Source organism: Lathyrus oleraceus, chromosome 3, assembly GCF_024323335.1.
Source record: "Lathyrus oleraceus cultivar Zhongwan6 chromosome 3, CAAS_Psat_ZW6_1.0, whole genome shotgun sequence".
Taxonomy (NCBI): Eukaryota; Viridiplantae; Streptophyta; class Magnoliopsida; order Fabales; family Fabaceae; genus Lathyrus; species Lathyrus oleraceus.
In genome coordinates this window covers 467,288,012-467,303,539 of record NC_066581.1, presented here as the reverse complement: position 1 = coordinate 467,303,539, position 15,528 = coordinate 467,288,012, and the positions used below count along the sequence as shown (strand labels likewise).

Here is a 15,528-nt window from a genome sequence, read left to right as displayed (position 1 = left end):
GAACAAGTTTGATTCCAAAGCACAGAAAGGTATTATGTTAGGATACTCAGAACGCTCTAAAGGCTACAGAGTATACAACACAGAAACCAAAATTGTGGAAGAATCAATTCATGTCAGATTTGATGATAAGCTTGACCCTGAGAAGTCAAAGCTAGTTGAAGATTTTGCAGATTTAGAAATCACCCTTGCAGGTTCTGATAAAGCTCCAGAAGCAACTGTCACTCAGAACTCTGAAGAAATTAAAACCCCAGAAATCCCAAAGAAAGTTAAAAGTCGTATCAACGTATCTGAAGATTTGATTCTGGGAAACAAGGACGAACCTGTCAGAACCAGATCTACCTTCAGAACCTCTGAAGATACTCCTCTGGGACTAGTGTCTCTGATTGAGCCTACGTCCTGTGATGAAGCACTTCAAGATAACGATTGGGTTTCAGCCATGCAAGAAGAATTAGATCAATTCACAAAGAATGATGTCTGGGATCTTGTTCCAAAGCCCAGAGGCACTCACGTTATTGGAACCAGATGGGTATTCAGAAACAAGCTGAATAAGAAAGGAGAAGTCATCAGAAACAAAGCTCGACTGGTAGCTCAAGGTTATAGTCAACAAGAAGGTATTGATTATAATGAAACTTTTGCTCTAGTCGCAAGGTTAGAATCTATTCGTCTTCTTGTATCTTTTGCTATTAACCATTCTATTAAATTATATCAAATGGATGTCAAGAGTGCATTCCTTAATGGTTATATATCAGAAGAAGTGTATGTCAACCAACCTCCAGGTTTTGAAAATCCAAACTTTCCAGAACATGTTTTTAAACTTAAAAAATCTTTATATGGACTTAAACAAGCTCCCAGAGCTTGGTATGAACGTTTAAGCAATTTTCTTCTAGAACACAATTTTATCAGAGGGAAAGTTGACTCCACACTTTTCTGTAAGAACCTTAACAATGATCTCATGATATGCCAGATATACGTTGATGACATTATTTTTGGTTCAGTTAACGCCTCTGTTTGTCAAGAATTCTCTAAGTTAATGCAGGCAGAATTTGAAATGAGCTTAATGCAAGAACTAAAGTTCTTTCTGGGAATTCAAATTAACCAAACTTCAGAAGTTACATATGTTCATCAAAGCAAATATATTAAAGATGTTCTGAAGAAATTTGACATGGCTAACTGCAACTCTGCAAAAACTTCAATGCATCCAACATGCATTCTTGAAAAAGAAGAAGTAAGCTCAAAGGTTTGTCAGAAGCTCTATCGAGGTATGATAGGCTCTCTTCTCTATCTGACTGCTACTCGTCCTGATATTCTCTTTAGTGTCTGTCTCTGTGCCAGATTCCAATCAGATCCTAGAGAATCTCATTTAACAGCAGTTAAGAGAATTCTTAAGTATCTGAAAGGAACTCCTAACCTGGGCCTGATGTATAAGAAAACATCAGAGTATAGACTTTCTGGTTACTATGATGCAGATTATGCAGGAGATAGACTAGAACGAAAAAGCACATCTGGAAATTGCCAGCTTCTGGGAAACAATCTAATCTCCTGGGCTAGCAAAAGACAGTCAACTATCGCTCTATCAACTGCAGAAGCAGAATATATCTCAGCATCACTGTGCACAACTCAGATGCTCTGGATGAAGCATCAGTTAGAAGATCTGCAAATTTTTGAGAGTAACATTCCTATCTTCTGTGATAATACTGCTGTCATTTGTCTAAGTAAGAATCCCATTCTACATTCCAGAACTAAACACATTGAAATAAAACATCATTTTATCAGAGACTATGTTCAGAAAGGGATAGTAACATTGAAGTTCATTGATACAGATCATCAATGGGCAGATATCTTTACTAAGCCTCTAGCTGAAGATAGATTTCTTTTTATCTTAGAAAATCTGAACATTCAAAATTGTCCAGAATGAAGTGTGGCTCTGAAAATGTAAAATGAGACTCTGACATAAACAAATGTGTTTCTGCCTCTGACTCTGATACTTCTACCAAGTTAAGAAGATATCTGAGTTAGAAATCTCCAGGAACCAATCCTTTGGTATTCCTGAAGATCAGATACATCAACACGTGGAGCACTTAGCGTCCAACCCTAGAACTTCTAGACAGCTGTCCAGAAGAAAATCAAAGGGAAACGTTTGAGATCTCCTCGAGCAGTGTGCATACTGTTGGGATTAGACATTCATTAATTAGCCTTAATCATTTCTCCCCCAAGCGTGCTTACTTGAGCTTTGTGCTAACGCAATATTGTGTGTCGTTTTGCATGTGTTTTAACTTAGGGTATTTAAACACTTTTCTCACTTTTCACACACTTATCACTCTCACTCACTCTCAAACCCTCTCTAAAACCCTAAACCTCTCTGAAGCATTTCTGCAAACTCTTCATCTTCATCTTCAACCATGGACGCTCAACAACAAGAAGTTTTTAACTTCTCTCAACAAATGGAATCCACCACCACTGCTCAAACTTCAAGCATTCCAACTCCAACTGTTACAGGAGTCTCCATCACCCCAGTTTACAAAGAACCCCATATCCTTGATCGTTTACCTCACATCAACCTAACAACTCCCTTTGAGGGATTGGATGTGTTATATGAAACACTGGTGGACTTTGACAACTTGAGAAGAAATGGAATTGATCTTACTGAAGAACTTCGTCAACAAGGTTGGGGAAACTACTTCCAAAGGCTCTATGGCCCTGTTTACCCACTTCTCATCAAGGAATTCTGGAGATTTGCAGATGCTGATGACCATTTCATCGTCTCCTATGTTTTGGGGGTAAAGATAGTAATTACTGAAGAGTCAATTGCTTCTTTGTTGAACATGGAGAAAGATGGAGGAAAAAGGATTTACAACATCAACCCAAGATCAAGGCGCGTTGCTGAAGTAATCAATCCAACCATCTTCAAACCCAACACTGAAGGAAATCCTTCAAAGAACAAAGAGCTGCATCAGAACCTCAGAGTGTGGCTCAAGATCATTCTGGGAACTATTCACCACCGCCCAGCATCTAACTCCTCTGATTACATCAATGCAGATCAGAAGTGCATTCTGTATTGCATTCACAAGGGTGTGAAGATCTGCCTTCCTGCACTACTCTTCAGATACCTAAGAGACTCTGTCAGGGAGACCAGAAACAACATGAAGCCCAGATCCTACATCCCTCTAGGAAGATTGTTATCTGATGTTTTCATCGAAAATGGGCTGGTAGATCATCTGGAGAAGGCCAAGCTGATGCTAGATCTGGCAATAGATACTGGGAAGCCTCTGAACGCCAGAAATCTCAAGAGTATGGGAATAATAAAGAAGATTCAAGTCAGACCCACGCTGGACACATCCTGGGATTCCTTGAAAGATCAGAGGAAGCTGCCTCATGGTCTTGCTAGGTTCTACAAGAATGAACCCAGAGATGCGGTTGCTATCTATCTTAATCGTCTGCTGGATGAAGGTGTTGACATCTCTGACTTCAGCCTCGACGATTGTCTAGATTCAGAAGAAGACTTCATCAGGTACAAGAGAGGTCTCTCTGAGAAGAAGATAACATCACAGGCAAAGAAGGCAAGACTTGGAGAATCTTCTGGAAGCAGATCTCCAGCTCCTCTACAAATTTCTACTGGTACGTCTGTTCCTCCTATTTCCTCTGAACCTCTGATGGTTTCCTCTACTCCTTCCTCTAATCCTCTCCTAACACCACTCATTTATACAACCTCTGAAATCCCACCTTCTACAACCAGAACCTCACAACCTTCACCAATTTTAAATATCGCCCGTTCATTCATACCTCCTTCTGAACCTGAACAAATGAACCAAAGCACTTCCTCTTCATCATCTTCAGAACCAGAATCACCACCATACCTTCAAATCTCCTCTGACCAAGAATACTCTGACCCTGACTCTTCAACCTTAGCCCAAATTCAGGCTCAAAACCTTGCTTCACAACAACAAACACAAACACAATCTGAAGCAACTTCACCTCCACCAGAACAAACAACCAACATTACTTCTGAGGACCAACCCTCTGAAACTCAACCCTCTAACTTCCACACCTTTGATATCACCCCTCCAAACACCTCCGCTGAACCTGAAACTGAACCTTTAGACTTAAACCCTCTTTACGCTTCACCCCAAAGCTCTGAACCTCAACCTGAAGCAGAATCTGAACCTCTCACATTAAATCTCAGCCCTCCAACATCTCCACCTCATACCTCTGAACCTGACCTTTCTATACCTACCCTTGAGGAAGCCATCATGCTGGTCGCAGGGGCTTCAGTACAAAAGGTCAAGTCTCTGACCACTAACTCTGAAGTCAGTGATGATCCTGACTCTGTAAGGACACACTGGAACAGAGTCATTGGCTGGATGACCTCTGAGGCTTTTAGACTGAAGAACATCTCTGAACAAGTCAGAAATGGCTACATCAGAGATGCTGAGGCAAGACTTCAGGAAAGACTTGCAAGAGAAGCTGAAGCCAGAAGGCTGGAAGAAAAGAGGTTAGCAAGAGAAGCTGAAGAAGAGGCTAGAAGGCTGGAGGAAGAAAGAGCAAGAGAAGCTGAAGTTCTAAGGATAAAGGAAGCTGAAGCACAAGCTGCTGCTGAAGCTGAAGCGCTGCCTGCTGCTGAAGCACAGCAGGCTCTGACTCAGGGGGAGTCTTCTTCTTCTGTTATCCCTATGGTTCTCCAGACGCTGAAAGAACTTAAGCAAGATCAGAATGAACTCCGTGCCAGAATGGACAAACAAGACACTGTCAACGACAACATTCAGAACATGTTGGCTATGTTACTTCAGAGAATGCCTCCACCTCCGAACCCCTAGGCACTTAGGACTTATTGCTTGTTGCTCTGATTTCTTTGTTTCTGATGTTTTGTTTCTTTTTGCCTCTGTTGCTTTGCTTCTTTCTATGAATACAATGTTTTTCTCTTATTATTTATTTTTTTTGCTATGTCTTTTTGATTCTGACAAAAAGGGGGAGAAGTCATTAATAACTCTGATGAAAATATTGTCTAAATACCTTAAGCATTCTGCAACATATTTTTCTTAAAAATAATTTTATCTAACCTGGACTTAAGAAATTGCAGAAGGTATCAAGAAACCTCTTTACTTAGAAGCTCTGGTAAGAACTTCTGAACTCCCTAGCACTATCTCAGGGGGAGCTCTTATCTATCTGATCTGATATTATTCATGTTTCATCTGCTAATTAAGATTGTTTTGTCATCATCAAAAAGGGGGAGATTGTAAGAACAAAAATTGTTCTGCAACAGATTCCTTAATTTTGATGATAACAAAGGATGAAACCAAAAATGGCACCCTAACGAAAAGTTTCTAAGTATGCAGGGTTCTAAGGAAAGAAAGAAGAAATCATCAGATACATAATTATATCAGATACAAATTATCAGAAGATAAGAAGCATCTGAAGTAGAAACACGTTCAAGAAAGTCTAACTCTGAGCAAAACAACAAAGTATCAGAAGCATCTGAACAAGAAGTAAGCTCTAGAAGTTCTGACTCTGATCAACGCTATCTCTAAACTCCAGAACTTATCAGCGCTATCTGAAGAATCCATCAGAACTCAAAAGAGATCAACATCAGAAGCAAGACTCCAAGATTCTCAGATACACGAAGACTCTGATCATGGAATTGCTAATTATGAAAGAGTAACGTTAAAGTCAAGTAAAGGTTTGCAAATGGTTTTCCTAATACAGAAAGAGACGTTAATCTCCAATTTCAATAAAGAAGATACTATATGTGGTAAGTAGTCATTTCAATGAGAGAAAGTTATCCTGGCAGAAGCTATTTATGTTATGGCGTAAATTCATTTTATTACTCATCAGTTTCAACTACTACCTCACTCATCTATATAAAGGACTGCAAATCAACATTCAGTAGAGAACACATACAAGGAAAAATTATACTGAAACATCAACGCTCAAGAAAATACTCTTGCTCTCTAAATCTTCACGAAGCTTTTGCTTATAACGTGAATCACTTTTGTTCTTACTATTGTAATATTTGCTTTCTTAGAAGCACTCTAGATTACATAAATCTTTTATCTGTTGTTTGTTTATTTCCTCAAGTGACTCTGTGTAGTCTGTATACTTGAGAGGACTAAGAGATCTTTCTCTTAGACGTTGTTTGTAATCAATCTTTCAAGATTAGTGGATTAAGTCCTTGTTGAAGGCGAAATCACCTTGGCCGGGTGGACTGGAGTAGCTTTGTGTTATAAGCGAACCAGTATAAAAATCCTTGTGTGATTTTCATTTTGAAAAAGCGCTTATTTTCCAAACAATTCAAACCCCCCCTTTCTTGTTTTTCTCACCTTCACTTTTTATTCAGATTATTTTAAGAAAATTATTTCATGGACAACGAACACTTGGTGAGAATCAAATATTCAAAAGGTTACGCCAGAATGCTTGATCCCAACGGCCTTTTTCTTTCGAGTTTATTTAGAAAAAAGGTTTGGATATTGTTTTTGATTTTAAGCAATATCTCTCAATATGTGATCAAGGATGGATTCACATAAATGATTTGAGACCGTTTGACTTGATTACAGAAATTATTTGAAGTCGAAATTGAAATGGTTTAATGGAAAATGAAAACTCAAGACATGTGCTTTTGGACCCAATTGTTCAAGGGTTACACTGGAATGCTAGATTCCAACGGTCCTTTTCTTTCGAGTTTATTTAAGAAAATATTTTTGTAAGTTACGTTTGATTGGGAAAGTACTTGAATCGCACCGAGAACGATTTAATCGGGTTTGAAAAAAAAAATACTTGATGTTGCACCAAAATTACTTATTCTATTTAATCAGTGTCATCATAATAACTAAATAAATAATTAGTTAAATAATAGAATGAATAATAAAAACAATTTAGAAATTATAATTAGTTATATTATCCAATTAATAATAGTAACAATTATTTAATTAACTAATAATAACTAAATAAAAATAGAAAAATGAATAATAAATTTTTTAGAGTTATATGCATCATAATTATCATAAGAACAAATGCTAGTTAAGAAAAAACAAGTCCAAATGGTCCAAATCAATAATTCAAAATGAAACAGAAAGGAAGTGTTGGCATAGAATAGAAAGGAAGTGTTGGCATAGAATAGGGTGTTAGTTAAGTAATTAGCAAGGCTCGGTAGACTTAAACCTAAATCATCAAAACCTAAATCTATCCTTTTGAAATTTAAAACAAAAACAAAAAGAATGAAAATGTTTCAAATGTCAGGTGCTTCTTTAATGATTAAGGTTTTTTTTTTTAAAGAATTTGACTTTTCCAACTCTAAAATCCAATAGATAAACGACATATGGCATGAGATATTTAAATTTTAAAAATAATAGAGAAAAATGCAAAGTTGCTCTTTCCAAACTCAATCGCCTCTTCTAGTTGGAATGCATGGTGAGAGGTTGATCCTTGACGAGCTCCCAATCGGTGAATGAAGCAGCGTTTGATAGATTGAAGCTTAAATCATACAGAGCATCGACGTACGGATCTTCGTCGTGCAGTGGTGGAGAACGACAACGCCAGTGTCTACCTCACGCAATGGTGGTGGTGACGGTGAGGCTTGGATATCCCTTCTTTACCTCAAAGCTTTCTCTTTGAAGTTCTTCTCCTTCGCCGTTCCAATCTGGGTTTTTTCGCCGTCTTCGAATTAGGGTTTTTCGTCGTGGGTTCCGCCTTTTCTCTACAGTACCCGTTTCGCTCCTATTTATATCAACAATTTAGGGTTTCAGGTTGGCTTATGGAGATCGAATGGGCATCTCTGCGAAGTCCTTTCGGTATGCTCAGATTTTGATCGCCCTATTTGAGGTTTGGTCCGGAACGGTAATGCCAATCCACACTTTCTTCTTCTTACTCTATCCTAATCCTTTTTGGGTTACTTTTTTGAAATTTTACCGCTGCTAATTACCTGTGTTTTTACTGCAGTGAATTTTGACACTTAGCAGGAGCCTACGGTGAAATTGGTGCTTTCTAGCCTATTGGTTTTGTTAGTTATTTGCTTGATTTGGTGCAGGTTGGTTTTCTTGATTTCACTTGGTTTTGTTCATACCGTGCAGGTTAACCATTTGCCTTGGAAGTTATGTTAGAGGCTGTTATGGAGTTTTTGGTTTTGTACGGTGTTCGACAAATGATGTCGCCCCCGGTAACTTTTTAAATGAACCTCACCTCCACCAGTAACCCTAAAATCTTTCCTTTAGTCTTATATTTACTAACCATTCACGAAGAGGATCCATTGCAGGGTTTGTAGCTTGCACAAACTGCTGCTTAAGGTAATCAAAATTAAGTGAAGTTTCTCAGATAACGCTGCCAATGGAAAATGTAGGCTCCTTTCTTTGAGAAGCCATAATTTAATCACTATTTGGAGATTTCAGTTGGAATTCTAACTAATTTCTATTGTGCAGTTTCTGTTGGAGATTAGGAAAAGGTATTACAGTTAGAAATTTCTTGTTTTTCTGTTATGAACATTTCAGTTTCTGCTATGGCTTTTGTAACTGAATTATGGACTGCTGAAGATTGCAGGTAGCGTATGGTTGTTACGGTTGCAGAATGAAGGGTGCAAAACAGAATGAAGAGATAAGAGAAAGAGAACGATTGAAAAAGTGAAGAAAACTCGTGGCTCAAGCCAATGATGAGAACTACCAATTTATAGAGTTTCTATGAAGTGATTTCGTTAACCCTGCTAATCTCTTCTCCCACCAAATTTGTTAACCGTCGAAACTCTGTTAGTTAGTTTGTTAAATTGATTATTCTGTTAAAATTCTGTTGACAATCTCAAATGGCTTTTGATTCTCTATGATGAATATAATGATATGTTGAATATACTATTGAAGTTTATTCAACGGGCTCGTTATGAATCATTTATAATTGAAATGGCATCAGCCTACAGTGGTTATCATTTCTATCTTCCAGCCTTTATGGATTTCCGTGGACGAATATACCGATCAGGTGTGTTGCATTTTCACGAACGTGATTTGGCTCGAAGTCTTCTAGTTTATAGTAATAAATTATCCCCAATAGATATTGATTATGATGAATTATCTGATTTAACTGAAACAGTATTAAAGCCAGTTGCTACATTTCATTACACTAAGTTAGCATGTTATGAACGAGCTACCCTGTGGTATAATAAAACTTTAATTTAAAAGATAGTGAAATCTTCAATTATGCTGTTAAGGCAAGAGATCCTTTTCAGTTCATAAGTAAAGTAATATCTATAGAATATAACAACTATAATAGAATTAGACTTGATCAAATTCCAATAACCCAAGATGCATCTGCCTCTGCATATCAGATATTGAGTTATTATACTTTAAAAATTTAGCTATGCATACTAATTTAATTGATAATAGTAAAATGATTTTACCTTTAATAAAAGATATTTACAGTAGTTGTCTTCTAGAACTAATTAATTACTTACCTAAAGATTTGGATAAAAATATATGTGATATAGTTCTTAGTAAAAATCATATGCCTTTAACTCGTAATTTAATTAAAGGAATATTAATGCCAATGATATATGGAAAGACTCAAATTAGCATAACCCATGATTTATATAAACATTATAAAACAGTATTAACAATTAAGGAATGTTTAAATTTAGCTTCCAGCATCATAGAATTCTTTAATTATTATTTTCCGGGAATCAGAAATCTAATGAATTTAATCTGCAATATAGGATGGTTATGTTCAGCATTGCAGAAACCTGTAAGCTATCAAGTACCAATATTCAGAACTTATCAAGACCATGTAAAGAGTGAATCAGTCAATATATGGATATACGATAGTGTTAGAAAGAAAAAACGTCAAGTTACTCTAAAAATTCCAACCGCTGAAAGGAATCGAAGGAAGAGTTATGTTTCTACCTTTGTTAACTTCATTCATCAGAAAGATGCTTACATTGCCATGTATATGATAAAAGAAATGTATTTTATGGGAGCTCCAGTCTTTTACTATAGGTCCAGCTATAACCTTTAGAGAAGATTGGAATGATTTACCTTTATTGTCCTATGAAGAGGTGGGAAAATATATGTTGTTGTTGAATATAAAGAACCGCGAAAAATACGAGCATCTAAAAAGAAGCGTACTTATAGTAAATTTTTAACAACACTCAAAACAGGTGATAAACTAAGGCAACATTTCATTGTTGCTGATACCGAAACTATTATGATTAAGGAAGAACAAAACCCTTACATGGAAGTACATGTCCTTTACGCTATTGGATTCTTATTAGTAAGACCCGATAATGATATATGTTATAATATGATTGAGACATATTTCAGTGAAAGTTACATAACTCATAATGATATCCATGAAAGGAGTAATAAGATGTTGTCTGACTTTATAGAACGTTTAGTAGTTGTTGTTAGACAAAACAAATTGGTTAAATCGGTCTATTTCCACAACTTCTCTAAATTCGATGGTATAATGATATTAAAACATTTGGTTATAAATGCTAAGAAGTACACAATAAAACCACTTATGAGGAACAATAGGCTATACGAGGTTGCCGTATTTAATGATAATAAACTTATATTTAATCTAAGGGATTCCTTAACTCTGCTCCCAGGTTCTCTTGAAGATTTAGCTCAAAATCTCTGTTCTCACTTAGGAATTAAGGGTTCAATCAACCATGACGATATAAAACTAGATAATCTAAGTTTACTCAAATATCAATTGATAGTAATAACTGAGTGGAATAGATTGCCCGTCGTTTACTGCGTTTCGCATTTGCAGGTATCATGGATGGTTCGAAAAAATGCAGGTATTTTTGAATTTGGATGCGCAGGCCTCGTCGTTTACTGTGTTTCGCATTTGCTTCAAGCTTGCTTTGGACGTTTTGGGAGGAGAGGTTAAAGCTTCAAAATAAAAGCAGTAAAAGAAAAATGAAGGAAACATAGTGTCTTTGGTTTTCATAGTGCAATGTTGTTTAATATGGTGGAACTAAAAAATGAATTGGAGAAAGATTTTAAAAGGCTTAAATAATTCTTCCAATTTTCAATATTTTTAATATTTAATAATCATAAATTTTTATTCTTAATCTCTTCAAAAATTGAAAATTTTCTCTTTTACTCCCTCAAAACCCTCTCTTACATATGAAATTGGCATGCATGTATGCAAATGAACTTTAGGCCAAGTGCCAAATGAAAAATGAAAAATTTTCAGGATCAAAATCGGGGTATGACAGTTGCCCCTATTTAAACATCTTCCACCAGAGGAAAATGAAACAAAAATTTTCATTGGATCGCAGTGGGGGATGGTTAAATACCATGGAGACCTAGATTTTGATCCTGAAAAATGCAAATGCTATGATATGATATGCATGGATACCAGACCTTCTTTTTGTACTTTTTATCTGCTAGGGATATGATGAACCCTTAACAGGAGAGGCTGCTAGGCAGACCAATCTGTGGGGAATGCTGATGGTCCACAGGGAGACAGACAAATGGTAAAAAACAACTTGCTGGGGAAAACAATCATGCTGGAGAATCAGACACACAATGAGGAGTACTCAAAGTGAAATTTGATAAACGATACTTAGAATACAAGAGATTTCAGTAGTAAGTTCACATATGACTTACTAAACCCGAATAAGGGAAAAATGCTACAACAGGTTCATATACGACCTGATAACACTGAAACAAACATAGAGAAAGACTCTTCAAAACAGGTTCATATACGACCTGTCAATACTGGAAAAAAGCTCAACAACAGGTTCATATATGACCTGACAATGCTGGGGAATATCAAGAATCTGGTAATACTAGAATAAAGCTCGACAATAGGTTCATATATGACCTGACAATGGAAAAAAGTTCAATAACAGATTCATATATGACCTGAATAGCACTGAACAACAGGTTCATATATGACCTGATAATGGAATAAAGTTCAATAACAGGTTCATATATGACCTGAATAGCACTGAACAACAGGTTCATATATGACCTGACAATGGAATAAAGTTCAATAACAGGTTCATATATGACCTGAATAGCATTGAACAACAGGTTCATATATGACCTGACAATGGAATAAAGTTCAATAACAGGTTCATATATGACCTGAATAGCACTGAACAACAGGTTCATATATGACCTGACAATGGAATAAAGTTCAATAACAGGTTCATATATGACCCGAATAGCACTGAACAACAGGTTCATATATGACCTGATAATGGAATAAAGTTCAACAACAGGTTCATATATGACCTGAATAGTATTGAACAACAGGTTCATATATGACCTGATAATGGAATAAAGTTAAACAACAGGTTCATATATGACCTGAATAGCACTGAACAACAGGTTCATATATGACCTGACAATGCTCAACAACAATTGGACTCTTAACCGTAAGTAATGGATTATAACCAACTTTTAACGGATTTTACCAACAACAATTGGACTTGAAAATGACTGCGAAAACCGGATGTTGGTTTAAGGGCACCAAATACAAACTGGAACTAGAGGTCAAAGGGTATAGGATCAACAACAAGACCTGGGTCAATGCAAAATGAGCCCGAAGTACATTTTGGCTATGCATGATTTGAATGCATGATATATGAATGATCATGATTATGAGAATGATGACACTTGGCAGACTGGGAGTTTGTAAAAGCTTTTTATGGAAGCTCATGATTCCTCAACACCGAGAACTCAACCAAATATTTTATGACAGATGTTGTCAAAGGAGAATTCTATCCAGCTTGGCAGCCACAACTTAGCCAATGGGATCCTTTTGGAGGATTAATGAATCGTGCTATCATAATTTTCGGGCACTCGTCTTAAACTCAATAGTTGTTGACGTATGGCAGAATTTGTTTGAGCAATTTGAAAGCATGAATAAAGAGGTTTTGCCCCTCTGTGGCTCTTCTTGCCCCAGTCTGTTGGGTCTTTGAAAATGTTCGCCTTGAAAGTGAGTTTGGAAACAACTTGCCATGAGACTACCTCGAGATGGCTTGCCCCAAGTGTTTGAAACTTGCAATGGTATGAACTTGACTAACCAAATGTTGGAATGGTACACTCTTGATTGACTGTCCTTTGGATAGTTGGACTCATTGAGCTCTGAGGCGGTTTGCCCCTGTCTGAGTCTTGAAGCAAATTACTCTTGGCTAGATGACCCTTAGGGTGACTGGCTTGGATTGACCAATACTCAAAGTGATTTCCCCTGGTTGGACTTCTTTCACTTTATCAATTTCCTCAACTGCATATTGTTGGAATTTCTTTGATGCTAAGTGTTGACTCGCAAATAAGATTGTTCATTCAAAAATTGGTAATTTTAATTCAATGCTTATGCAAAAATTTGAAATCAAAGTTTATTGATATGAATGGGTGAAATACAGTGAACGAGTCGTTGATAAGAACACAATGGTGATCAAGTCATTCACAACATGCAAGTCTGTGCCATCAAATGATCAACAAAAATCATTTGGAGTCAAGTTAACACAACCTTGTTATAGTATGCTTTCAAAATAAACCCTGTCTCAATTAGGTCTTTTAAGGGTTGTAACGTGGTCTGGTTCACGGTTTTTTGAAACAAAAGGATATAAGGCTCAAAATTTATTTTTACCCACCCCTTCTTCTTAATGATCTCCAATTCCTACGTTCAGTTAATTCAACACACGCATTCGATCTCGAAGGTGCGAAAGTGGAAATGAGGGTTCAAGGTGAGATTTTCTTGAAATGGCAGTCACCTTATTTTATTTTTGTTGAGGATTTAATGACCCCTTTTAATTGATTTTCTTTATCCCTAATTTTTCCTGGACCGCTTCTTTGAAGCTTTCGGTCCATCGAGATGCCCTAACTTTTGCCTAAGTCATTTTGTGGTATTTGACTTAGCGGACTTTTTCTGTTTTTTTTTAAAACGTGTTGACTGCCACATTATTGGTGGATACGACTTTTAAGCGAAGCGCAATCGCACGCTCGCAATGACGGACTGAACAGAGTCGCCACCGAACTTTATTTATTCCCAAAATGGGAAAGGGAAAATATCAATAAAACCCCTAAAAGAAAGGATAAGATATGGTCATCGCAACCAAATCAGGGTTCGGGAGTCGGTTACGCAAGGGGAAGGTATTAGCACCCCTCACGTCCGTTGTATTCAATGGGAACCGTTTAGTTAGTTTCGTTTTGAATGTTAGCTTATGTTAGTCTTCTTAAGTTATAATGAGGGAGACAATAAAATAGAAGAGAGAAGAAATGTTTTTGGATTTTTGACGAAGGACTAAACCTAAGTTTTTTATTAGTGGGCCTGACAAGATTTATAAATCCTACTCCTACGTATCTCAAAAGAGAAATCAAGGCTTACGTAGTTCTGGGTAGAAAAATGTTTGTTTGTTGGTCGATTTTAGCGAAAGCTATACTGTATTAATCGACGAAAACATTGTTTTACCCAAAATAGATGAGGAGTGGACGCATACCACACATCGAACGGATTTATAAATCTACATTCGGAAAAGTGTCACTTATCTCGACTCAACAATCATGGCCGAAACATTATTTTGCATCACCTTAAGACAATATATCTTTCATTTATGAAAAAAGTTTTTGATTAATCGCACGGCGGCAAAAAAGAGTTTGATAGGTTGGATGTATTTTGAGTAATGGCGAGAACTTGGATGAGCGAGATATCCATCTCGAATCCTAGTCTCAGGAGTGCACGGTATACACCATGTTCCATTTCCATCTTATTTGCAAAAGTATTTAATAAGAATTAGGTGTTTTGAGGTGAATGACGAATATTTGATGAGAACGAGACATGAGCCTCGGGATCAATCACTCGGGGTTCCACCGGAATGCTAGATTCCAATGGTCCTTTTTCATTCGAATTAGTTGAGAAATTTGTTTGATGGACAACGAACGCTTGATAAGAATCAATTGCTCAAAGGGTTACATCAGAATGCGAGATTCCAACGGACCTTATTTGTCCAAGTTAATTAATGTGCTTTTTTTATAGAAAAAATGAACAATTACTCCAAAATGCGTGGTTCAAGACCGATCATTCAAGGGTTCTTACCGGAATGCTAGATTCCAATGATCCTCTTCTTTCGTGTTTGTTTAGAAAAAAGTTTGGATATTGTATTTGATTTTAAGAAATATCTCTCGATATGTGATCGAGGATGGATTCACATAAATGATTTGAGACAGTTTGACTTGGTTACAAAAATGATTTGAAGTCGAAATTGAAATGGTTTAATGGAAAATGAAAGCTCAATAAGAACAAGACATGTGCTTTGGACTAAATTGTTCAAGGGTTACACTGGAATGCTAGATTCCAACGGTCCTTTTTTAGTCCAAATTTGTTAAGTGTTTTAATAGCGAACAAAAGGAATGAATGGTTATCCCAAGATGCGTGTCTCGGGATCGATCATTCGAGGGTTCCCACCAGAATGCCAAATTCCAATGGTCCTCTTCTCTCGAGTTTTTTTTAATTTTTTTTTAAAAAGGGTTTAACATTTAACTCTAAGTGAGAAAAAGTTTAAATCGGGATAAAAATATTTTAATCGAGTTAAGAGAAAATACTTGG

The 15,528-nt window shown here is 36.7% G+C and overlaps 1 long non-coding RNA gene across 1 annotated transcript; it reads left to right on the top strand.

Moving 5' to 3' along the window:
* Positions 1-7,365: 7,365 nt before the first annotated feature.
* Positions 7,366-8,820, top strand: LOC127129390 (uncharacterized). The gene is made up of 5 exons (XR_007806329.1): positions 7,366-7,824; positions 7,927-8,143; positions 8,240-8,319; positions 8,403-8,425; positions 8,514-8,820. It is a non-coding gene; the product is annotated as an uncharacterized LOC127129390 (long non-coding RNA).
* The last annotated feature ends 6,708 nt before the right edge of the window (positions 8,821-15,528 follow it).